The sequence below is a fragment of the Papio anubis genome, chromosome 14 (genome assembly GCF_008728515.1).
Source record: "Papio anubis isolate 15944 chromosome 14, Panubis1.0, whole genome shotgun sequence".
In the NCBI taxonomy this organism is placed as follows: domain Eukaryota; kingdom Metazoa; phylum Chordata; class Mammalia; order Primates; family Cercopithecidae; genus Papio; species Papio anubis.
In genome coordinates, this window is record NC_044989.1 from 25,024,018 (window position 1) to 25,047,584 (window position 23,567).

At 53.0% G+C, this 23,567-nt stretch overlaps 1 protein-coding gene and 1 long non-coding RNA gene across 33 annotated transcripts in view; one reads left to right on the forward strand and one right to left on the reverse strand.

The window, feature by feature from the left end:
* Positions 1 to 8,023: 8,023 nt before the first annotated feature.
* LOC103876802 lies at positions 8,024 to 22,622 on the forward strand. 4 transcript variants are annotated; one of them, XR_636195.4, is made up of 5 exons: positions 8,024 to 9,192; positions 16,358 to 16,533; positions 17,262 to 17,343; positions 20,482 to 21,887; positions 22,524 to 22,622. It is a non-coding gene; the product is annotated as an uncharacterized LOC103876802 (long non-coding RNA). The 4 variants fall into 4 exon arrangements; XR_004178209.1 differs by having other exon boundaries at positions 16,381 to 16,533; XR_001893947.3 differs by lacking the exon at positions 8,024 to 9,192 and having other exon boundaries at positions 16,018 to 16,533.
* The window catches only part of DTNB (dystrobrevin beta), a 311,592-nt gene continuing 310,514 nt past the window's right edge, over positions 22,490 to 23,567 (reverse strand). For 22 of the 29 annotated variants that reach the window (XM_017947357.3, XM_021924660.2, XM_021924659.2 and 19 more), the window contains one exon: positions 22,490 to 22,800. The gene's annotated coding sequence lies outside the window, so the exon portion shown is untranslated. The remainder of the gene's footprint in view (positions 22,801 to 23,567) is intronic. The other 7 variants (XR_002516573.2, XM_021924661.2, XM_021924658.2 and 4 more) reach the window with 3 other exon arrangements.

The window sequence follows — 23,567 nt, forward strand, 5'->3', positions numbered from 1 at the left end:
GCCATTGCACTCTAGCCTGGGCAACAGAGTAAGACTCCATCTCAAAAAAAAAAAAAAGAAAAAAAGAAAAGAAAAAAAAGAAATAAACTCATTCAGCATATAGCCTTTTGGAACTGTCTCTTTTCACCAAGCATAACCCTCTGGAGATTTAGCTAGATCATTGCATGTGTCACTAGTTCACCCCTCTGTATTGCTGAGTAACAGTTCATGGTATGGTTATGCCAGCGTGTAACCATTCACCTGTTGAAGGACACCCATGGGATTTCTAGTTTCCAACTACAGCCTAGAAAACTGAGGCCAGAGAGTGAAGCAACTGCACCAGGGCACACAGGTATAATATGGCACAGCTGGCATTTCAGCTGCAGTCCATTTGCCAGAGTCACACGGGATGACAGGTGAGAAACAGACCAGGCAGCTTCACTGGGATAGATGGAGACTTGAGGTCATTGATAATCTGATGCCTTGAAAGCGTGTGTAAGAAGCTGAGTCTGAATTGGAGGGAGGCCAGGAGATTTGCACCTAGCTCTGGCAATGGGTTTGGGGAAGCTAGAAGCCACCTTTCAAAGGGAACACCTGGTCGGGCGCAGTGGCTCATGCCTGTAATCCCAGCACTTTGGGAGGCCGAGGTGGGTGGATCACCTGAAGTCAGGAGTTCGAGACCAGCCTGTCCAACATGTTGAAACCCCATCTCCACTAAAAATACAAAAAAAAAAAAAAAAAATTAGCTGGGTGTGGTGGCAGGCGCCTGTAGTCCCAGCTACTCGGGAGGCTGAGACAGGAGAATCGCTTGAACCTGGGAGGCAGAGGTTGCAGTGAGCCAAGATTGCGCCACTGTACTCCAGTCTGGGTGACGGAGCAAGACTTTGTCTCAAAAAAACAAAAAACAAAAAACAAACACACACACACACACAAAGGGAACATCTACTGCTGACTGAAAACAGGCGAGGAGGGACATAGCAACTGATTTGCATTGTTCTAGGAGCATCCAGATCAAATGTGTATTCTGGGGCCAGAGGAGAAGTGTAACTGAATTTAGAGGAGTGGGTGGAGTGGGGAATAACTTGAGGAACAGCGCCATCGGTATGACACTACTCACACCACAGCCACGAAGGGATGGGCTCTCCGGGGAGCGTGGAGACCAGAGGTTCGGGAGTAGGCTACAACCTGGGGCTGGAAGAGATGCTGACAAAGGAGAGAGAAGGAGGCTCAGGGAGGCAAGGGGAACCAGATGAATGAATGAAGGCCAAAGACAAAGGGACTTAGTATTTCTGAGGCAAGAGGTCAGGGAGGGAGTGCATTTGTTATCCACAGCGCATAACAAGTTAGCCCATATCTTAGCGGCTGAAACAACACATACTGTCTCTCTGTTTCCGTGGGTCAGGAATCTGTGAGTGGCTTGCTGGGGTCCTCAGGCTCAGGGTCTCTCACAGACTGCAATCAAGGTGTTGGGCTGCTGTCATCTCAAGGCTTGATGGGGAAGGATCCACTTCCAGCCTCACTCACGTGGTTGTTATTGACAGAATTTAGTTCCTCACAGGTTGGTGGACTGAGGGCTTCAATTCAGTGCTGGCTGTTGGCCAGAGGCTGCCCTCAGCTCCTTGCCACGTGGGCCTCTCCACAGGACAGCTCCCAAGATGGCAGCTGGCCTCACCACAGAGGAAGGAGAAGAGAGCGAGAGAGTGTGTGGCAAGCAAAGAGACGAACTTTCATAACCAAATCTCCGCTGTTCTCTCCATTAAGAGCCAGTCACTAGGACCAGCCCACACTCCAGTGGAGGGGATTACAAGGCTCCAGATACCAGGAAGCCATTTTAGAAGCTGCCCACAGGAGCAAAGGCAAGGGGGCTGGACTCGACCTAAGACTACTCCAGGCAGCCCAGAGCAGATCATCCGAGAGTGTGAGGGCAGAATCCCAGCCCGAATCCCAGCTGTCCCAGCACCACAGGGAGACATGGACACAACTCAGGGCCTCCTGCCATTCCCAGAAGAGCCTGGCCCAGTCATTTGCCTGGGTTCACTCCCACCGCCCCCAGCAGCACCGGGAATAAAATAATAAACACAGCAGCAAAAATGCCCCTCCAGCAGCCCACGTACACAGCCTGGTTCACCTTCCCCATCTCACCAGCCGGCACTGCCATCGAGACACAGGAACCTCTTCAGGATGTGGGAGGAGGGGAAGCAATTCCATAGACATTTCTGGGCCCCTCTCAGCTGCCCCCGCCAGCAGCCAGCAGCCCCTTGACCCATCTGGGGAAGGAGACTCCCCTTTCCCCGAGGGCCTCCTGCTCTGAGCCTGGCCAGCACCCTGGGCATGTTCTCCTGTCCCCCTGCAGCTGCAGGGCCATGGGTCCCCTTGTGGGAGGGACAGAAAGACAGGGAGGCACCAGGAAGGTGGGCACCAGGGCCTTCCCACCAAGAGCCGACACTCCCCAGGGAACACTTCCGGGGGATGCTCAAGAGACAGGAAGTGGGATGCAGGGGAAATCCTTAAAGACTGAGGCTACAGCTGGACAGAGACTTGAGGGAGGAACACAAGAGGGTGGCAGGTAAAAATCTCAACCCGCAGCAGGTACAAGACATGCAACTTTTTAGAAGTCCCCTGATGTCAGTTTTTAGAAGTCCCCTGATATTTGTCTCTGCCCAAATCTCATGTTGAACTGTAATCCTTTGTACGGGAGGTGCTTGGATCGTAGGGGTGGATTTCTTGTGAACGGTTTAGCACCATCCCCTTGGTGCTGTCCATGTGATAGTGAGTTCTTGTGAGATTTGGTCATTTAAAAGTGACACATAGCGTCTCTCACAAAGTGTGGGAGCACACTCTCACTCTCTTGTTCCTGCTTTTGCTACGTGCCTGCTCTTCCTTTGCCTTCCATCATGACTGGAAGCTTCCTGAGGCCTCCCTGGAAGCCTAGCAGATGCCATCATCATGCTTCCTATAAAGCCTACAGAACCATGACCCCTTAAACCTCTTTTCTTTAGAAATTACCCAGTCTCAAGTTTTTGTTTTTGAGACGGAGTTTTACTCTGTTGCCCAGGCTGGAGTGCAATGGTGTGATCTCTGCTCACTGCAACCTCTGCCTCCTGGCTTCAAGCGATCCTCCTGCCTCAACCTCCTGAGTAGCTGGGATTACAGGCACCTGCCATCATGCCTGGCTAATTTTTGTATTTTTAGTAGAGATGGAGTTTCACCATGTTGGCCAGGCTGGTCTCAAACTCCTCACCTCAAGTGATCTGCCTGCCTCAGCCTCCCAAAGTGCTGGGATTACAGGCATGAGCCGCCATGCCTGGCCAAGTATTTCTTTCTTCCTTTCTTTCTTTCTTTTCTTTTTTTTTTTTTTTGAGATGGAGTCTTGCTCTGTCGCCCAGGCTGGAGTGCAGTGGCGTGATCTCCGCTCACTGCAAGCTCTGCCCCCGGGTTCGTGCCATTCTCCTGCCTCAACCTCTCTGAGTAGCAGGGACTACAGGCGCCCGCCACCATGCCCGGCTAATTTTTTGTATTTTTAGTAGAGACGGGGTTTCACCGTTTTAGCCAGGATGGTCTCAATCTCCTGACCTCGTGATCTGCCCACTTTGGCCTCCCAAAGTGCTGGGATTACAGTCATGAGCCACTGTGCCCGGCCCTGGCCAAGTATTTCTTTATAGCAATGTCAGAACAACCTAATATATCCCTTTTGGGACAAGGGGCATATGGTAGACAGAATAGTGGCACCTGAAAGATGTCCATGTCCAAATTGCTGGAATTTGTGAATATGTCAGGTCACATGGCAAGGAGAGTTAAGGTTGCAGATGGAATTAAGGTTGCTAATAGCTGACCTAGAGTTGGGGAGATTATTCTGGATTATCAGGGTGTGTCCAATGTCATCACAAGCATCCTTAGAAGTGGGAGAGGGTGGGCTGGGCATGGTGGCTCACACCTGTAATCCCAGCACTTTGGAGGCTGAGGCAGGTGGATCACATGAGGTCAGAAGTTTGAGACCAGCCTGGTCAACATGGCGAAACACTGTCTTACTAAAAATACAAAAATTAGCCAGGTATGGTGGTGCACGCCTGTAATCCCAGCTACTCGGGAGGTTGGGGCCTGAGAATCGTTTGAACCAGGGAGGTGGAGGTTGCAGTGAGCCGAGGTCACACCACTGCACTCCAGCCTGGGCAATAGAGCAAGACTCCATCTCAGAAAAAAAAAAAAAAAAAAAAAGAAGTGGGAGAGGGAGATGGAAGAGTCAGTGTCGGAGCAATGCAACATGAGAAGGTCTCAACCCATTGTGTCTGGCTTTGAAGATGGAGGAGGGAGCCACAAGAGCCACAAGCCAAGGAATGTGAGTGCTTCTAGAAGCTGGCAAAGACAAGGACATTGGTCCTCCCCTAGAGCTTTCAGAGAGGGCCACGGCCTTGTTGCAGCTCCCTTTTCCTGTTCTTCCTCCTCTGTTCCAAGCTGGGGCCTGAGCTGGGGAGCTGGGCTAAGAGCTGGAAGACCTGGATTCCAACCCTGGCTCTGCCTCTAATTTGCTCTTGGACCCTGAGAAGTCATGTTTCTTCACTTGACCTTACTTTTCTGACACATGGGCTTGTAACACGCTCCTGCCTCTCTTCTGGGGTGGCTGGGCCCAGGCCACATGTAGGGATGCTCAAAAGCAGGGCAACAGTCCTGAGGCCCATGCCAGGGCCCTGGCCCCTGGCTCCAGGTCCAACGCCCGTTTGCATTTTCCTTCCTTTTCTAACCCAACAAAGGATCAGGGCTGGGATCAAAAAAATGAATCCCAGAGAGTAAACCTCCTCTTAGACAAAAGACGGCATGGAGGGCAGAGGCGTTAGGTCCTTCCCCAAGTCCACTCAGCCAGCTGGGGCCAAGCGCTAAACTTCTAGGCTTCCAGTGAGGGCATTTTCACCACCCCAGAGGGTGTCCTTCATGGGGACTTCTGTCCCAGAGTGGCACTGGGTAAAGGGCAGGGGCTTCGCATTGGGAGTTGTGGATTCTCGTGCCAGCTTGCTCACTCGCCAGATGTTGTGCTCTTGAGCGTGTTAATACTGGGAGTGATGATCATGACTGGCTTGCGGGGTTGTTGGGAGAATTAAATGAGAAGGTGCTGAGTGCCTGGTACTGAGCCCGCACATGGCGAGGACTCCACAGCCTCGGTACTGAGCCCACACATCGCGAGTACTCCACAGCCTCAGTACTGAGCCTGCACATAGCGAGTACTCTACCTCCACAGCCTTAGCTGACACGACCCTGGTGAACGGCCTGCCTTCCCTGCTTCTCTCCATCCCTCATTTCACGGAAGAGAGGGGAAATTCCCCTTTCAGTCAGAGCTCTCATGAGATCCTAATCACAAACCCCGGAGGCAGACAGGCCAGCCCTTGTTTTTTTTTTTTTTAGACAGAGTCTCGTGCTGTCGCCCAGGCTGGAGTGCAATAGCGCAATCTCGGCTCACTAAAACCTCCGCCTCCCAGATTCAAGCGATTCTCGTGCCTCAGCCTCCCGAGTAGCTGGGATTACAGGCACGCGCCATCATGCCCTGCTGATCTTTTGTATTTTTAGTAGAGACGGGGTTTCACCATGTTGATCAGGCTGGTTTTGATCTCCTGACCTCGTGATCCGCCGGCCTCAGCATTCCTAAGTGCTGGGATTACAGGTGTGAGCAACGGCGAAGGGACCCAGCCCTTGTTTTGTCCATTTTAAGGATGAGGCTGCTGAGGTCCCAAGGGGGTCTCTGAGCAAGTCAGCGGCAGAGCCAGGGCCAGACCTGGACTCTCACCTCACCCTCTGTCCACACAGAATTTCCCAGGGGGCCTGGGACTCTCTTGTGCTAGAGACTGGCTGAGGCCAAGGGCTTGTCACCCAGCCCACCTGCTGCCAGGCTGGGTGCTGGCTCACAGCTCTGGCCCTGAGCAGGTCTAACCCAGCACTCCCCTTGCTGTCCCCTCCCTCTCACTGCGTCCCAAGCACCCGGCATCCAGGGGCATTTGGAAAACCTGCCTGTCCCCAGACATCTTGAAATCTCTTGAGTAGAGACCTTTCCTTGCCACACTTAATGAATTCCAGGAGCCGAATGTGGGCCCCGGAAGGTTGGGGGCTGTGAACAGTGGGGGAGAGGAGTAGACAGGGACAAAGAAGCTCAGAACAGGAGGGTGCAAGAACCTGGGCTGCGGGGGCTGATTTTCCTGAGCAGAACTGGGGCTAGCATGTTCATGGGGACCAGCGAACAACGGGGGAGATGGAGGCCGGGTGTGTTGCTATGTCGGGGCCGGAAAGGCTGACCTTCCGCACTACTCAGGGGCCCAGCAGTGCCCTCCGAACAGACCCTGGAGATATGGGCTTGGGGCTCTTGCCCAGGGAGTGGCAGGGAGGGCCCATCTTAGGTCCTAGGGTGCCTGCTGGTTCTGCCAGGTCTAACTCAAGTGCCCAAGAAGCAAGTCCTCTGAGGGCCCCAAGACCACCCATAGTGGCCCTAGAGAAGGTGGCTCCCCCATCCCCCTTGAGCCTTAACTTGGCAGATTTCTTGGATTCCGTGACTGACACAGACCCTCCTTTCCCAGCAGCCAGCCCTGAGCAGGGCCCATGAACTCGCCCTGTCCATTCCCCTCCTTGACCAGGCAAACCATCTTGAAGTTGCTAGAGCAAGTTTCTTCCTCGCCTACTGGGAGAGGCCAGGGTCTGTCCTTCCCTTAGACCCCCACCACCCCCGCCCCCGTCTCTTCTCAGGTGATTTTGGTGGCATACCTCTTCCTTTCTGTCCTGAGCCCACCAACCCCCCTCCCACTTTTTTTTTTTTTTGTCCATAAACAAGAAAGAAAAAGGAAAAGAGCCTAAAGGCATATTCTCCTTTGTGTAAAATTAATATATGATATTCAAGGGTATGTAAATGTAATTTTAACCAGCTTTCTTGGGCCTGCGTGAGGAGGTCGCTGTCGTGGTCAGAAATCTAAATAGCATATGGCATATAGTAGGTGGTCAATAAAAGAACACTCATCCTGCCCTCCTCTCTCCCCCATCTTTCCTTTCTCAAGGGTCCCGAGGGCACTTGGGCTTCCCAAAGCAGAGAGGCCTGTCGGGGGCAGATGCCCACCTGCCCTCCCACCACCCCTGCGTGTCTAGGCTTCTCCTCCCAGAACAAAGCCCTCCTGCAGGGGAGGGCAGGTGGGACCTGAGGGACTGTCCTGAGGGCCACTGAGGTACTCAAGGTAAAAACCCACCTTGAGCCAAGCAAGTCTTCAGTGTCTCAGAGGGGATCCTTCCCAGGCCTCTTTTTTTTTTTTTTTTTTTTTTTTTGAGACAGAGTCTTGCTGTGTCACCCAGGCTGGAGTGCAATGGTGTGATCTCGGCTCACTGTAACCTCTGCCTCCCAGGTTCAGGTTCAAGCGATTCTCCTGCCTCAGCCTCCCAAGTATCTGGGATTACAGACTGCACCATCATAGCCAGCTTTGTTTGTTTGTTTGTTTGTTTGTTTTGTTTTTGAGACAGAGTCTCACTTTGTTGCCTAAGCAGGAGTGCAGTAGCTGATCTCGGCTTACTGCAACCTCCGCCTCCCGGGTTCAAGCGATTCTCCTGCCTCAGCCTGCCGAGTAGCTAGGACTACAGGCACATGCCACCACACCCGGGTGATTTTTGTATTTTAAGTAGAGACGGGGTCTCACCATGTTGGCCAGGCTGGTCTCAAACTCTTTATCTCAGGTGATCCGCCCACCTCGGCCCCCCAAAGTGCTGGAGTTACAGATACGAGCCACCGTGTCCGGCCAGGCCGCCTTTTCAATTAGGAGCAAGGAGGACGGCCTGAAAAAAATGATTTGTTTTAGTGCCCCGACCCCACGAGGGAGAGCGGGACTGAGACCCCCATCAGGCCATTGAGCGGGGGAGCCAGGACAGCTTGGTGGTCACACCCCAGAGGTCTGGGTGCTGCGCGGGAAGGCTGGGTCCCTTCTAGGATCTCTGGGCCACTAGTGCGGAGGTGGGGACAGTGCCCGAAGCCCCAGCCTCACTGACTGGGGACCGGAAAAAGGGTTCCACCTCCCCACCCCTGGCATCTACTTTGATTAATGGGGGTTGAGCCCAAAGAGATGCTATTGAGCATCTAACACTATTGTCACTTTTCTGGCCACTTTTCCACATCAAACTCATTCTTTTGGTCAAGTGGGAATAGAAATCAGGGAAAGTTGTGGGGAAAGTCGTTTTGAGTAAACGGATTCAAAAGCGCTCGACAGCCCCTCGGCGGCTCCGCTCCGAATAACCCCACCGCGGTCGGCAGGTTTCGGAGCGGAGGCAGGGTCTCCACCGGCTGCAAAAACCGGCGGAGTGGGCGGCTCGGTACCGGCGACGACCCGGTGCAGGCGTCGCATTTCGCTCCTCAACCTCCAGGTGGCGCTGGCGGGGGCGGAGCGCATATTTGTATAAGGGGGCGGAACTTCAGAAATGCTGACTGTTGATTGGCTGGGTTCAATCTCGCTTTCTTTTCGCCTTCCTGGCAGGGCTAGGGAGGGGGCCCAGTCCCGGTGCCTGAGCTACGCAAGAGGAAACGTGTGTGTGGGAGGGGGACAGAGGGGACGGGGTTGGCTCACTTGACACAGAAAGAGAACATTTGTGGCATGGCCCCTGGGTGTGTTCACTCCTCAAGGACAATCCTGATTTCCTGGTTTTTCTTTTTTAATAAAGGCAATTTGTTAAGTGTGTAATTAACTGTGTTTTCCATTTACCGTTCCTTTATAAGACACCTCATAAATTTACCCACCAGGAAAAATCCTTGGTAGGACCTGTTGATAATAAAGACATCGTTTATTTACAAAAGAAGGAAGGTGAGGACCTCCTAGACCTCCCTTTTTCATTCTCTTGGCCTCTGAATGTTGTGTGCGTGTTACCAATATCTGCGGCTGTATTTTATTTGCACATCTAACAACTGATTGTTAAGCTTCCGCTATCTGGCAGGCATTGGGTGGGGTTTCTCTGAGTCAAGAGTGAGGAAAAAAAAAAGAGGGGGAGCTCGTGGACAGGTAGGACAGGCGGCAGACAGGATCCAGGCTGTGCACGGGGAACACTTAAGAACTCTGCCATGGGCACCGAAGGAGAAGTGGAGCCACAGGGAGATGAGCGGGGAATTTAGAGGAAGTGGGGCCCGAGGGCAACGAAGCAGAGCCTCTAGCTCAAAAAGCGCAGTGCTGAAGTCACATTGATGTCATTGCAGCAGCCCAGAGGAGCTAAGGAGAGGTGAGATGTTGGGGGATTCCCTAGGGCAGCTGGAGTGGGCCCCTGGCCTTTTGTCCGGTTGGTGGGGAGGAAAGCATGGGCGAGTGTAACTTCCAGAATATTTCCCTCTTGCTCTGGATAGAAAGCCATCTCTGGGGCCAGGCGCGGTGGCTCACGACTGTAGTTTTAGCACTTTGGGAGGGTGAGGCAGGTGGATCACGAGGTCAGGAGTTCAAGACCAGCCTGGCCAACATGGTGAAACCCCGTCTCTACTCAAAATATAAAAATTAGCCGGGCATGGTGGCAGGCACCTGTAATCCCAGCTACTCGGGAGGCTGAGGCAGGAGAATGGCTTGAATCCGGGAGGCAGAGGTTGTGGTGAGCAGAGATCACACCACTCCACTCCAGCCTGGGCGACAGAGTGAGACTCTGTTGCAAAAAAAAAAAAAAAAGAAAAAAAAAGAAAGAAAAAGAAAAAAAAGAAAAGAAAAGAAATATTTGCTAAGTGAATAAGGGAAGCAGATGCTTCTTGATCAGTCGAGAAATCTCCGTCTAAGAGCCTGCACAGAGCCCAGTATCTCTGGCAAAGGATAAATTGTTTGGAGAGGGCTCTCTTTAGTGTAGGAGAAAGTAGCCCCTTTGCCCCGGGAGAAAACTGTGACAAAACCTTGGTGTTTCAAGGACTTGAAAAAACTGCCCACCCACTGAGGGGGCAAGCAAGTTGCCACTGTGTGTATACCTGGTGGTGAGAGTGAGGTCTGCGAGGTGGTCCTCCCCATCCTGTCCTGGTCCTTACCTCCCATTCCAAGACCAGCCTCCACCCCAGAAGCAGATTTTCCCATGACTTGAGGGTTACAGTCTGGGCAGAGATTTGGCTCAGGGCTCTGGACTCCACCCCTCAACCTCTTTAAGTGGCCCTTTACTTGTCTGGGCAGGGGAGGCAAATCTGAGCACCCTTGCCAGACATGGGGAGATCCTCAGCCACCTGGCACCAGGCGTGGGGCTTGGGCCCTGGCAGTGCCAGGTTCCCTCATCCCCATCACTGTAGCCTCTCGCCTATGAGTCCAGGTAGGGTCTGGCCAGTGCGGCGCGGCGTGGCTTGACTCACAGCGCCCAGTGGGTGGTGCAGACACTAGCGCCAGAGGAAGAAAGGAAAGCAACCATTATTACCATTTACTATGTCCTCAGCCCTGCTCTGGGCGTCTCACACGTTTTAATATAATCCTTAGAACAACTAAATAGGTTGGAATTACCTTCATTTTATAGATGCAGAGAATAAGGCAGTGACCTGAGGTCACACTCTAGAAAGGAGCAGCGTCAGGATTCAAATGCAGGTGTGCCTGCCCTCCAGAACCCATGCTTGTCCACTGAGCCCTATGGCTGCCCAGGAAGGCATGAGTCCCCAGGGATCCCAGGAACCCTCAGGGACCTCCCTGAGAAGCAGAGAAGAAGGCAAAGCCCTCGCTAGTGAGGACCCTTGGGAGCAAAGATGGGGACAGAAGGAGGAGACTTAGCAAGGGGCCAGCAGGGTGCAGACTTGCGGGAAGAGGAAAGGGAGAAGATTCAAAAGGGCAAACTGAGGCAGGAGGTGACAGATTTAGACCAGGTCTAGGGAGATCATGGAGGAAGCCCGGGGCAACTGGAGGCGCCCCAGCAGGACTGGATGATTTAGGGACCAAGGTTGGAGCAAAGGGCAGGAGTCACACATGTAAATGCTCCCAGGAGCTGGGCAGGTCACGTCAATGGGCAGGTGAGCTGAGGGTGGAGCACGGACAGAGCTGAGCAGGAGACAAGCAGGACGTGGGAGTTGGAGCAGGGTTGGGAGCCCTCAGACAATGGCCAGAGGCTGGGGCACAGGTGCTCAGTCTTTTCCAGGCAGCTGGGTGGGCAGCGGGCACACCAGACGATCATGGGTCCGGACCCACACCTCAGCTCCCCTCTTAGCGACTATGCAAGCTTTCCATCCCCGAGTTTTCTCTACAAATGGACACCCTCGGCATTGCCTTAAAACATGTATATATTAACCACACTAAAAAGCAGTCTTTTCCCCATCCCAGGGCCAGTCTGCACAATCATTAGGTTCTAACGTAAGCTTCATTTTCAGGCCAGCACACCCTCCGGGTCACAATACATTAGTCATTTGCCATTCAGAATTGGCACCCATTGTGTGCCAGAACTGTCTTTTAGCTCCTTCTCCTAGGTTTCAGGCTGGTAGGAACTGGCACCCACCGTGTGCCCACCACCCTGTCTTCTAGCTCCTGCTCCCATGTGTCAGGTTGGTCGGAACTGGCACCCACCGTGTGCCCCGCACCATGTCTTCCAGCTTCTGCTCCCATGTTTCAGGTTGGTGGGAAGCTTCCAAGTTATAAGTGTTTGGGAGAAAGTTTATACCTCATTTGGGTGTTCCCAGTGGGAATACCCTCAGCGGTAACTGGCACAGAGTGAAATATTGCTTCCTGTGGGCCATGGGGATTGGACTGTCTCCCACCTAGCCAGGAAGTGCCTCCAGGCAGGAGCCGACTCTTCTAGAGGCCTGAGACAGGCCCGCCTCTTTGCATAAGAACTTGTTCAGGATGCTTTAGCTTTGGGCTGGGGTGGGGTGGGTGGTGCGTCATTCAGGAAGACAGGTGGATTTTTTTAAAGCAATAAAATAGTACTATTATTTTTTTTTTTTTTGAGACGGAGTCTCGCTCTGTCGCCCAGGCTGGAGTGCAGTGGCCGGATCTCAGCTCACTGCAAGCTCCGCCTCCCGGGTTTAGGCCATTCTCCTTTCTCAGCCTCCTGAGTAGCTGGGACTACAGGTGCCCGCCACCTTGCTCGGCTAGTTTTTTGTATTTTTTAGTAGAGACGGGGTTTCACCGTGTTAGCCAGGATGGTCTCGATCTCCTGACCTCGTGATCCACCCGTCTCAGCCTCCCAAAGTGCTGGGATTACAGGCTTGAGCCACCGCGCCTGGCCAATAGTACTATTATTTTAAAACTTTTTCGGACACTATCCTAGCATTTCATGTGTGTTGATTAACAGGTAGAAATGTAATTACCTGCATTATCTCTCTATATATTTAGTAAATCATTTATGTGTTAGGTATTTGTCCACAAGCACTCATTTTAGTCACCAGGGATATTGGAGAACATAGTATCCACACATTTTGAGAGACCTGAAGGTGTATGTCACTATCTCTGACTTCAGGGACCTTACAGTTGGTTCAGGAAGATAAGAAAAGCACATGTTAAAAAGCGCAGAGGAGCCAGATGCGGAGGCTCAACTGTAATCCCAGCACTTTGGGAGGCCAAGGTGGGCCCAAGAGTTTGAGACAAGCCCCTTGCTTGAGCTCAGCCTGGGCAATATGGCAAAACCCTGTCCCTATTTAAAAAAAAAAAAAAAAAAAAAGGCTGGGTGCGGTCCCTCAGGCCTGTAATCCTAGCACTTTGGGAGTCCAAGGCAGGTAGATCATGAGGTCAGGAGCTCAAGACCAGCCTGGCCAATATGGTGAAACCACATCTCTACTAAAAATATAAAAATTAGCTGGGCATGGTGGCGGACACCTGCAGTCCCAGCTACTCGGGAGGCTGAGGCAGAAGAATCGCTAAAACCCTGGAGGCCAGGGTTGCAGTCAGCCAAGATTGTGCCACTGCACTCTAGCCTGGGCTGGATGTCAAAAAATAAAATCCATCTCTTGGAATCCTGATTTTGGACTCCATCTCAAAAACAAACAAACAAACAAACAAACAACAACAACAAAAAGCTAGCCAGGCATGGTGGCATTTGCTTACAGTCCCAGTTATTAATACTTGGGAGGCTGAGATGGGAAGATTGCTTGAGTCCGGGAAGTCAAGGCTGCAGTGACCCATGGTCACGGCACTGCACTTGAGCCTGGGTGACAGAGCAAGACACTGTCTCAAAAAAAAAAGAAAAAAAAAAAAAACTCTTGGGTTCAAGGCCCTGTGTGACTGGGCTGGGTGGGTGCTAATTTCATGACTCTGCCCTTGTTGAAGGGGCTTCTCTCTACTCTGCCTCAGTTCCTTGCTTCTCTAAAACTTCTCCTTTCCTACTTATAGCCCTGGGCCATCCTGGACAGGCATTGGCAGGCTCACCATCACTGTGGGACGGCCCAGGGTCATGTCTGCCAGGAATAACAGCACTTGAGAATTACCTATGCAAATTTTGCACTGACCAGTGATGAGCAAAATAATGTAACCCACATGTAGATTGGGGGTGTGGGGCTTTTGCCACTGGAGTTCCCCCGGCCTTGATGGTGGGAGCAGAGGCACAGTGACAGCAGACATTGGAAGCAGATGGCCGGGCCTAGGGAACCGTCTCTGACTCGGCAGTGAGGTCCCTCTCTGGCTGTTCTGTCCTAAAACCCTGTGGCTTTGCACAGAAGCCACGAGGTAAAAGGGGATGGAATAATTGTGTGGACATTTTCCCACAAACCTGTGCTCCCCAGAAATTCAGTTGTCTTTTTTTTTTTTTTTTGAGATGGCGTCTCACTCTGTAGCCCAGGCTGGAGAGCAATGGCATGATCTTGGCTCACCACAACCTCTGCCTCCTGGGTTCAAGTGATTCTCCTGCCTCAGCCTCCCGAGTAGCTAGGATTACAGGTGCTCATCACCTCACCTGGCTAATTTGTGTATTTTTAGTAGAGATGGGGTTTCGCCATGTTGGCCAGGTTGGTCTCGAACTCCTGACCTCAGGTGATCCACCCACCTCAGCCTCCCAAAGTGCTGGGATTACAGGAGTGAGCCACCGTGCCCAGCCTGCCCTTGTAACTTTTAAGGTAAATCTGTGAAGAGATGTATTTATTTGCACTGTATGTGTTTCAGGTTGAGTTGATTTTGTTTTGACACGTTGATTCAAAATAAGGTGGACCCTTTGGAAAATCAGCTTGCTGAAGCCATTTATTCAGCGCCGCTCGAGGGGTTTAATTGAAAACAGCTGAGGCACACTGACATCACCACAGGCCTCCAGACTGAAACGGACCTCAGAGGAGGCGCGCTGGCTCAGAGGAGGGAAAGCCTGGCTTCAAAAGTCAGAGCCCACGAAGCGAAGTTTTATCCGAGGAGGAAGGTTCTGCTGCAAAAGTAGTTCCTTTAGTATGTTTTTAAAAAACAAAGAAGCAAGAGGAGCTGGCCAGGCATATTTAAGAGCTTACAAGAGTAGGGAACAGTGAAGAACTCACTGGAACTCTGAAAGCAGCCTTGGATAGGCTGTGATGAGCAAGTAAATGGACGTCATGAGACAGTATGGTTTCTGTTATTTCCTAATTTGCTGCCATTTTATTTATTTATGGATGGACTCTTCTTCCCTTAGCACTCTTCTGTCCCCTATATTTGGTGATGAACAATTGCTTTGTGCAGTTGTTCTGTAGCCTCCTACCTTGGGCTGCAGAGACAACATCTAACGCACAGCTGGGCTCCAGGGCCTCGCGCTCCTGGTGTGGATGGCAAATGAAGAACTGTTTCTCATTTTCATGCAACTTGTACTTATTTGTCCCACTAATTTTGCAAGGAACTTACAAGAAGCAGAGAGAGGAGGAGGACGCCCTCTGTTTGGTCACATTAGTGCAGATCCATCACTGGAAGACCTGCTTCTGGGAGGACAAATATCCCATGTGGAGGGGCCCTACCGTCAGGTGGTCAGGAAACCTTGGTTACCAGGCCAAAAGCATCGTCGTCAGTGCCAGAGGATGCTTGGTGAGGTGACTTAGGCAGGGAGGGTGGGGTGAGGGCTCAGTTGGCCTAAGGCCAGGATATGAAGTGAGTGATGTAGCATTTTTCCAGGGGAAAGTGTCCTTACACACCCCATTCAAAGGTTTAATATGATTCTAAGCAGTAGGAGCACTTCCTCTGGTGACAGAGGAGGCCTGGAAGGCGCAACACAGCCTGCAGGGACCCCGCCACTCCCTCCCCGTGTGGCCCTGGGCCATCTGATTTGCCTGGCTTCGGCTTCTTGAGCTGTCCTGATGGTTCCTTCACACTTGAATGTTCTATGACTCTCTGGCTAGCCTGAACCCTTAAGTGGCAGTGGGAATGTCACAGCCTCTTTGTGGGGCTAAAGATTCCATTTCTGTTGATTCCCCTGTACAGAGTCTGGGGTGGGTGTTGGTGGAGCCAGGTGAGTCTCTTTAGTGTGAGGCCTGGCCAGGGAGGAATGTGACAGGTGGGGTGAATGATCCTTCAGAGGAGCGGGGTCCCCAAAGACCTTCCAGTCCTGCTCTGGAGAGCCAGGGTGCAAGATGACGGGCCCCAGGATGTTTTAAGGTGAAAAAATAGCAGATTTGGGTGATTATTTCTCCATTGTGGTTTTCAAAATGGGCAAACCAGGTTCCCATTAAGCCAACTGACTCAACACTCCACTTCTTTCCCTGAGCCACTCCCTGCTCTCTCCCTCAAAATCTTTGAAATCTTGCTGCCATTTCATCACATTACCAAGTTGACACCGTGGTGATGACTAAACTCTGATTTTTTTAATCTTGCGCAAATTGCTATCTAAGGGGTCTGTGGAGTCATGCCCTACAAATCATAAATTCTCATCAGATGGGTTTTATTTAACCCTGTATATTGTGACTTACTTTCCAGCTTGACTCTGGCTGGCATAACATTATGAGACAAGGAAGAAAATAAAAATATTTTACCCCAAAACATGTTTCTTTGTCATATTTTGAAATGGCGCTGCACAAAGCTGTTTTTTTGTGGGGGAAAAATTTGCATCTGTAAAGAATCTCTATTATAGTAGCTAGATCTTTTTCTTCCTGACCCTCCCAATCCTAAAGAGATTAACTAAGATCTGAATAGGAAACTTTTGTCATCTATTGTCTCTAAGGGCAGCCACTATTAGACTTCAAAAGAACTTTTTCCACAATCTTTACCTTAACCTGAACATTCCCTTTCTATGAATCCCAGTCGTTTAGACAAACTCAACCAATTGTCAACCAGAAAATGTTTAAATTCACCTATAGCCTGGAACCACCGCCCCTCCCACCCGCCACCTTTTGAGTTGTCCCGCCTTTCTGGACCAAACCAGCGAATTTCTTAAATGTATTTGATTGATGTCTCATGCCTCTCTAAAACGTATAAAACCAAGCTGCGTCCTGACCACCTCGGGCACATGTTCTCAGGACTTCCTGAGGCTGTGTCATGGGTCATAGTCACTCATATTTCGCTCAGAATCTTCAAATATTTTACAGAGCTTGACTCTTTTCGTCGACAGTGGGAAGTGATGGAGCATCAGAGCCCAACAGACAGACGGGGTTTCTCCTTTCTAACTACGTGAGGACGCCCGACCTCTCCAGGCCCTATTCACCTGGGAACCGATAACATCACGTTACAGTTTTGCTGAGCAGATGTCACTAAGAGCACATAGGTGAGCACACCTGGCACACAGTAGGTACTTCACATGCACTTGTTCCCTACCCTTTAGAGCCAAGACCTCTTGAAGAAACCCACCTGGATCTGGTCACCAGTGACTCAGAAGCCCAACGTGCATGCACCTTACATAACCGCCACACGCTATCCTGTGTGTCACGATCTCGCTATACTTTCGGTTCTAGTGTTTTCCTTTATTCACTCCCTCCTAGGTGTCTTTAAGCAGCTCTGCTCTCTGGTTTCCGCAAGCAGAGCTCCATTTTCTCGCTGCCTCTCCACAGTGCCTGGATGGTGCTCTCTAGGCCCTGGGGGCTGGGGCTGGCTGTGATTTCTGAGCTTCGAAGATCCCCCAGACCCCTGCTGGAAGCAAGTTCCTCCTGCCTTGGGTGTGCCTGGGTGTGCTGAGTCGAAAGGCATTTTTTTTTTTTTTTTTTTTTTTTTGCGGGGAACTGTGTGTGCACAACACAGCGAGGGAGTGACCTAGTCCAGGGAGCCGTCTCCCTTTGACACAGCACGCAGAGGAATAAAGACCCAGGCTCTATCATAAAATGGGGGCAGGTAAAGAGCAGTTAGGCGAGGGGGCGTGGGCCGTCAGGGTAGGGGCCTCAGTAAACAGTGTTGAACAAGGGCCTCTCCCAGCTCCACCCTGGCTTTAAACCTCATGGTTTGTAGTTCAGCTCCAGAGGCCTCCCAGTGACCCCAATCTCATTCCTCTCGATTCAACAGTGATGGTGGAAGGCAGGAAGATAAGCTGGACTCCTTGAAGCCGACACCCCCCAGGGAAATTCCATCACCCGCCTTGAGCACTGTAGGCCGGGCTGGGGTAAGGGTGGGATGTGGGGAGAAGGGTGGGGCTGGGGAGATAAGAGCCTTCCGGGGTGGAGGAGGCAGCCAGTGAGGCCAGGGACTGCGCTGGGGCAGGGGCCGGGCTAGGGGGCAGGATCCCAGCGGAAGGCCATCTGCAGCCCTGGCCCTGGCTAATGGGATATCCTGGTGGAAAGCAAGTGCGGATCTAATTAGGGTAAAATCCAGGGCTAATGAGCTGTGGAAACAACGGGACAAAGGAACGATTCCCACAAGCTCAGGATGCGACTCGGAGAGTCCACCTCAACTCGGCCTCCTTCCCAGCTTTTCTACCCCAGGGCCCTTCCTGGCTTCCTTCCTCCGCCTTCCTTGGCCTCAGACCTGCCGTGCGGCCACCGTATCCCAGTGTCCATGGCTCCCCCTCAGCTCCAGCTCTGCCTCTCTTCCCATCCCTTTCGTTCTCTTTCCCTCTCCTTGCCCCTGGTTCTTCAGCCCACGTGTCCCTGGCGTCACCCTGCTGTTCTCGGTATGCCTCGTTTCTTTGTTCTCCTCCTCCGGGAGTGGGAAGAGCTAGGCTCTGGGCTCCCGGGGTAGGCTGGGTGGCAAAGGGTGAACCCGGAATGGTTGCCTAGGCAATGAGGAAAGTAGGACAAACACCAACCAGCAATCAGGAGAAAAGGGAAGCCCACAGAGGAGGGGACTGCGTCCCAGCCCAGCCTAGCCTGGAGACCTCCTTGCTAACCCTCAGCCCCACTGTCCCCATCCTGGCTCATCCCCAGAAGCTGGTCCAGAAGGAAGCTTGAGCGTCTCTGCAGGAGCTCCCGCCTGGCTCCCTCACAGCCGACATTTGCGCAAGGCCCTTGGGCCAGAGCGATTCCTGGGCGGCCTGCCTCCTCGCTGCGTGGCCTCTTTCTCAGCAGGCCCAGGGCATATTCCTTCTTCCAAAAGACCAGCCCATCAGGGCAGCCCTAAGAGGGCACACGAGCAAGGCCAAGGAGGGCAGGGTCCTCACCAGGGCAGCTCCCTGCTGTTTCTGGCTGGGAAGCAGAGGACATGCTGCGTCTTGTCGGCACCCATGGCCAATAGGTTTTGTGGAGGAGGAAGGAGGAACCATGGGGCCTTCTCTGATGGAAAGGAAAGGAAGAGGCTTGGGATTGGGAGAAGCTGTGGGGAGGACTTCCAGAGGCTTCAGACATGGGGCCCAGGCTGAACCTCCTCAGTGAGGGCCATGGGTGCCTGGCACAGGAGGCATTTCCAGGCAGGGAGGGAAAGAGACAAAGTGACTAAGGTTTTGGGACATACCATGGTGGTGGAGACAGCGTGGCTCACGCTGAGGCCTGAACAAAAAGCCTGATGGGTACAGGTGCCCTTCAGGCTGGAAGGCGGGGGGCAGGGCGGCCAGCTGCCCCAGTCTTGAGTCAGGCGCTGAGCCAAAGGCCTTGCTTTCCAGGGCTCCAGCACAGGCTGCTCTCCTGGGGAGAACAGCAGCACCTGTGGCCTGCACCGTCCAAGCCAGGGGCCCCACCAGGGTGTGCCCACGGCCACGCTTGTGCTCTGAGGACTCTCTGTGCCCCTCACCAAGATGGGGTGAGATTATCTGCTTGTGCCACTACCCCTGGCTTCAGGCCTATGAACTCTGCCTGGGAGTGTGGCCCATTGCTGTAGGCCAAGCTTCGGACAGGTGTTTCTACCACCTGGTTGAGGACTTGCTGGGGCTGACCCAGGCCATCACTGACTGCGTGGTAACGGACTCTTTCCGAGCCAGCAGTGAGCTGGGTCCCAGGGGGCTGTGAGGTCTCTGTATGTTCGCCGTGACTCCTGAATTCAAGGACACACCCCTGGGTTCCTCAGGTCCCACTCTTCCCAGTCTCCCCTCCCACCCATGAGCCCAAGGACCCATCCTTCTCAGCACCTAGAACAGATTCTGAGTAGGGACCACAGCCTTTTCCTCCCCTGGGTGGCCTCACTTTGCACCCACTGTCCTGAGTCTGGTGTGTTCATAGGGCAGCCAGTTCCTCCAATCCCACCCTTCACTGTACAGTTGTGAACCGAGACCAGATTCCAACCTTAAGCTCTAAGACCCTGGAGCCAGTGAGGCCTGAAGGCCTGAGGAAGGGGCTTCGTGCCCAGCACACAGTTGATACCCGTGAAGAATCTTCCTGAATAAACCATTTCACCTCTAGCCTATGAGTCCCTTCTGAATCTTCACCTTTATCAATGACAGGCTCCATTTGTTCAGAAATACAAGGATGGCTACCTGGTGTTTGTGTCTTCAACACCTGCCTCCCACCTCCATTCCCAGCAAGTTCTAGTTCTCATGACCTCCCTTAGATATTTTAAATTTTCCACATGAAAGCACTCACAATCCATTCAAACTGTCACAGAACTAGTAGACTCATCTTGCTTTCTGGAACTGGTAAAAGGATTTGATGCCCGTTTCTTTTATGCCATGGTCCTACTCCAGCTGTCCACCCTTGGAAGTAGGAGGCAGAGGGAAGATGGAGGCAGTGTCCTCCACCTGTTTGCAGACATGCCTGTGCAGAAGGCAGGAGAGACTCCAAGCTCGCTACCTACAGAGTTCTGGCTTCCCAAGCAAGGTTAACTGCAGAGAAGGCGTCAGAGTCCCTGGGATCTGCTACTTTAACTGGGGAGGCCTGTAACATCGAATTACTAGGTTCTCTAGTAATCATTTTCCCTCTGAAAAGAATAACGCCCATGGGAGACAGAGCTTCGGGGAGGCTGAAGCAGCCCATCTGGGCCTGGATGTTGTTTCATGTGGAAGATGGTATTTGCATCCTGGAGAAAGCATCTTGGTGTCGAGGCTCTGGCTGTGGGGCTTAGGTGCCTGCAGCACCCCCTCTCCCCTGACATCCCTCCTGAGCCAGGCAGGACTTCAGCACCCCTACCAGGGAGACTCTAGACTGAGAAGTAACCCCCTCAGTCACTGGGCCTCCATGATGTTGGTCTTCTGTAACTTACAGGCCTTGCCTCAATGCTGCCCCCCTTCATGTCTGGGAGAGTCTTTATTGATTGCTGGGGACCAAAACCAACTTAGACTAGGGATCCTAGTTCCAGCACACATCCCCAGGGCCCTTTCTTCCTTTAAAATAGGTGGCTGACTCTGGCCTTTCTTCACTGACAGGCAATGTCTTCCCGCACTGCTTTGTTTTCTTCTTCATCTAAGTGTCGTCCCGTGAATCTCACAGTGTGGTCTTTGGACCAACAGCACCACCATCACCTGCAAGCTTGTTAAGTGCAAATTCTCTGGTTCTACCCAAGACCTGCTGAATCAGAGACTCTATCCGTATTTTAACAAGCCCTCCAGGGGATTCACGGACATGCTGAAGTCTGCGAACCACTGGTGCAGTATATTACCTAGGAGCCCTGAGAAGGACACTTCATTTAGTTTTCTGATCCACACAAGGATAACCCGTCCAGGCGCATGAGGCTTGCGGCTGCAGTGTCTTCCCAAGGAAGGCGGGCTACTGACCTCCCACATGTCCCGCATGTAACCCATCAGCTGAGCCCTGGCAGTGCAGAGGCCAGAGGCCAGACTGGGAATCCACCGAACGCCTCTTCATGAGCTCTTTTCTTCCAGAAGGTGCAGCAGGAATTCAGATGGCTGTAGGCATTGCCATAGCAACTGCACCCCTCCGAAGCGCTTATGGGCTGCAGGAGCACAGTAAGCAGAGCGAAGAGGGGCGCGTCTGCCAGTGGATGAAGCCTCACCAGCAGATGAGAGGGGCCACGAAGGGAAGAGGAGGCTCAGGATGGCTGGGACTTATGGACAAGAACTCGGTGGAGCTGTTGCTTCCTCAAGACCCACGATGTATTAGGTAGCCCTCCAGGAGTCCTCCGGCACAGAAAAACAGCGCCAGCCCAGGCTATGGTGCTGCATGGCAGCCTGGCTCACCCAGGAGTCAGTGATGCCGCAGTCTCTCAAAAGACCGTCTACCTAGGTTAAATTAGGCTGCTCAGTGGTCCCAGAGCAATTAAGATGGAAGTGCCCATCTTCCTTCTGTGATGACCATCTGTGTTCCTCGCCAGGGTTGAGGAAAGGGACCCAGTTCCAAACGTCTGACAGGGATGTGGGTCCTAAAGCAGATGCCAACAGTCATGAGGGAGCTCGGGGCTTAGGTAATGGCGGATATTCTAGCTCTACAAGACATCAACCTTAGCAAGAACCAGCATCACCAGAGTGCACCCAGTACCTGAGTGCTGGCCTCAGAGCTGAGGACACAGAGTCAGCAGGGGCTTGGGCAGAGGAGAGGGCCCCATGCCCTTGGAAACAGGGATCCCTGCTTGCCTGGAAGGCCAGAGAGGGGCCACGGTGAGCAGAACCCCGTGGAAAGTTCAAGGGGACACAGTGCCAACCAATGGGAAGATGAGCTATGGGGGAGAAGAGACAGACAGGAAAGGATGGAAGGAGTGAATACCCACCCCTTCTATTTTACCCTGACTGGGCCTTGGCAGGCTTCCCTGGGACTCCATCCGTGCGCGGCCAGGAGTTGATCCCACCGGCTCTGCACAGACCTCCTCAAAGCCAAGGTCAGGGGTCTGCAGAGGTGGGTGGGGGATGCCAGGGAGCCAGCTGTGGGGCTTCTCGCTTCATTACAGTCACTGCCCTTTATAAATATTTATAGCAGTTCTTCTGCTAAAAATAACATCCTGGAGCCCAGGGAGGAGGAAAAACTAAATGAAAATCACCGGGAACGGGACTTGATCACGTGTACCCGAGCCCAATGGACCCCTAAGGCGAAAGGCTGCGAGCAGCGCCCCCGGCGGCGCGCCCCCTGGCGGCCACGGAGTCCGCGGCGCAGAGAGTCCCTCCCGCCCTCTGCCAGGCGGCCAGCCGGGCTGCGGCGCGCCGCGCGCGGCGCGATCTCCGCCCCTCCCTCCCGGGTTGCAGGCGGCGGCATCACACGGGGCGGGCGGAAGCCTAACCAGTGTGAGGCTATTTTTAGCACCGTGGCCAGGGTGTGAATGTCTACAGAGCCGAGCAAGGCCTGACGCTTTCTTTGCACGCTAGAAGAAACCTGTTGGTTCTTAAAGGTCAAAGATAAGGAAACTTGTGCCCCCACGTTTGGGAACACCCCACGTGCTGGCCAGACGCCAGGCAGAGTTCTATCAGGTCACAAACACACAAGAGCTTGGTGCTTTTTCTTTTCTCTTTTCAACCTCCAGGTAAATTCCTGATGCGGAGATGAGACCATGCCCTGAGGGGAGTGATGAAGGTGCTAGTACATGCAGGGCTGTGCAGGGGGAGGCCCACCAGCTGTGTCACGCAGCCCCTCCCCGCTTCCCACCGGCCCTGGCTCCCCTCTCCCTGGCGGGTGGAGTGACGTCTGGCAGCCTGCAAGCCTGGTCCAGGTGTGCGGTGGAAAGATGGAGAGGAATGTGCCTCTGGGGGAAGACCTTGCCTTCGCCATGTCGGCGCCAGCTTGCTCCTCGTCCTCTGTGCCTGCGCAAGACACACTCACCGTTAGTCACGGGCACTGCTGAGGGTTCAGGACAAAAGCTGCTAACATCTACTGTGAACAGGAGGCCCTGCGGGGAGGGGCTGCTAGGATGCTGGGCGCCTTTCAAGCGCTGAGCTGAAGGGTGGTACCTAGGGTCCTCTGCTACCATTCCTAAGAGTCAGGAAGTGTTTCCGTGGAGAACTGGGTTCACAATGCAAGGTTTGGAATGGGGTGCTTTCTTGGGGAGAACTGTGGCCCAGGAGAAGGGCAGGGAGGACTGAGGTGTGCCGATGAATACAAAGAGGAAAGGGAGGAAGCCTCAGCCCCAGGCCACCAGAGCGCAGGCCCGGGCATCCATGGAACCGCGGCGCCCAAGTTTAATGCTTTTAGTTTAACTCCCGACTGTTGGTGTTTCTCATCACCCCTGATGTGGGTCAGAGAGGGCACGATTAGGAGGCAGAAAAACCGGCTCCAATTCTGCTTCTGGCATACAGCTTCCGGTGTGGGGCTTTGGTTTCCTCCATGTGCAACAAGGCGGTGGGGGCACATGGCTCTGCCACGTTTCCTTGCACCCCAGTTCCTTCCGCCCGGGGGAGAGAGGGGCTCTGGCAGGCTCCTGCAGGGCGAGTCAGTTCCTGATTTCCCTCCTCGGCTGCCACGGCCTAGGCTTGCTTGGGAAAGGACCTTGCCTGAATGTGCACAGTGAGTTTAGGGAGAAGCGTCTCTCCAAGCCCCTGGGGCACTGTGATTTCCAGGGCAGCGAGAGAAT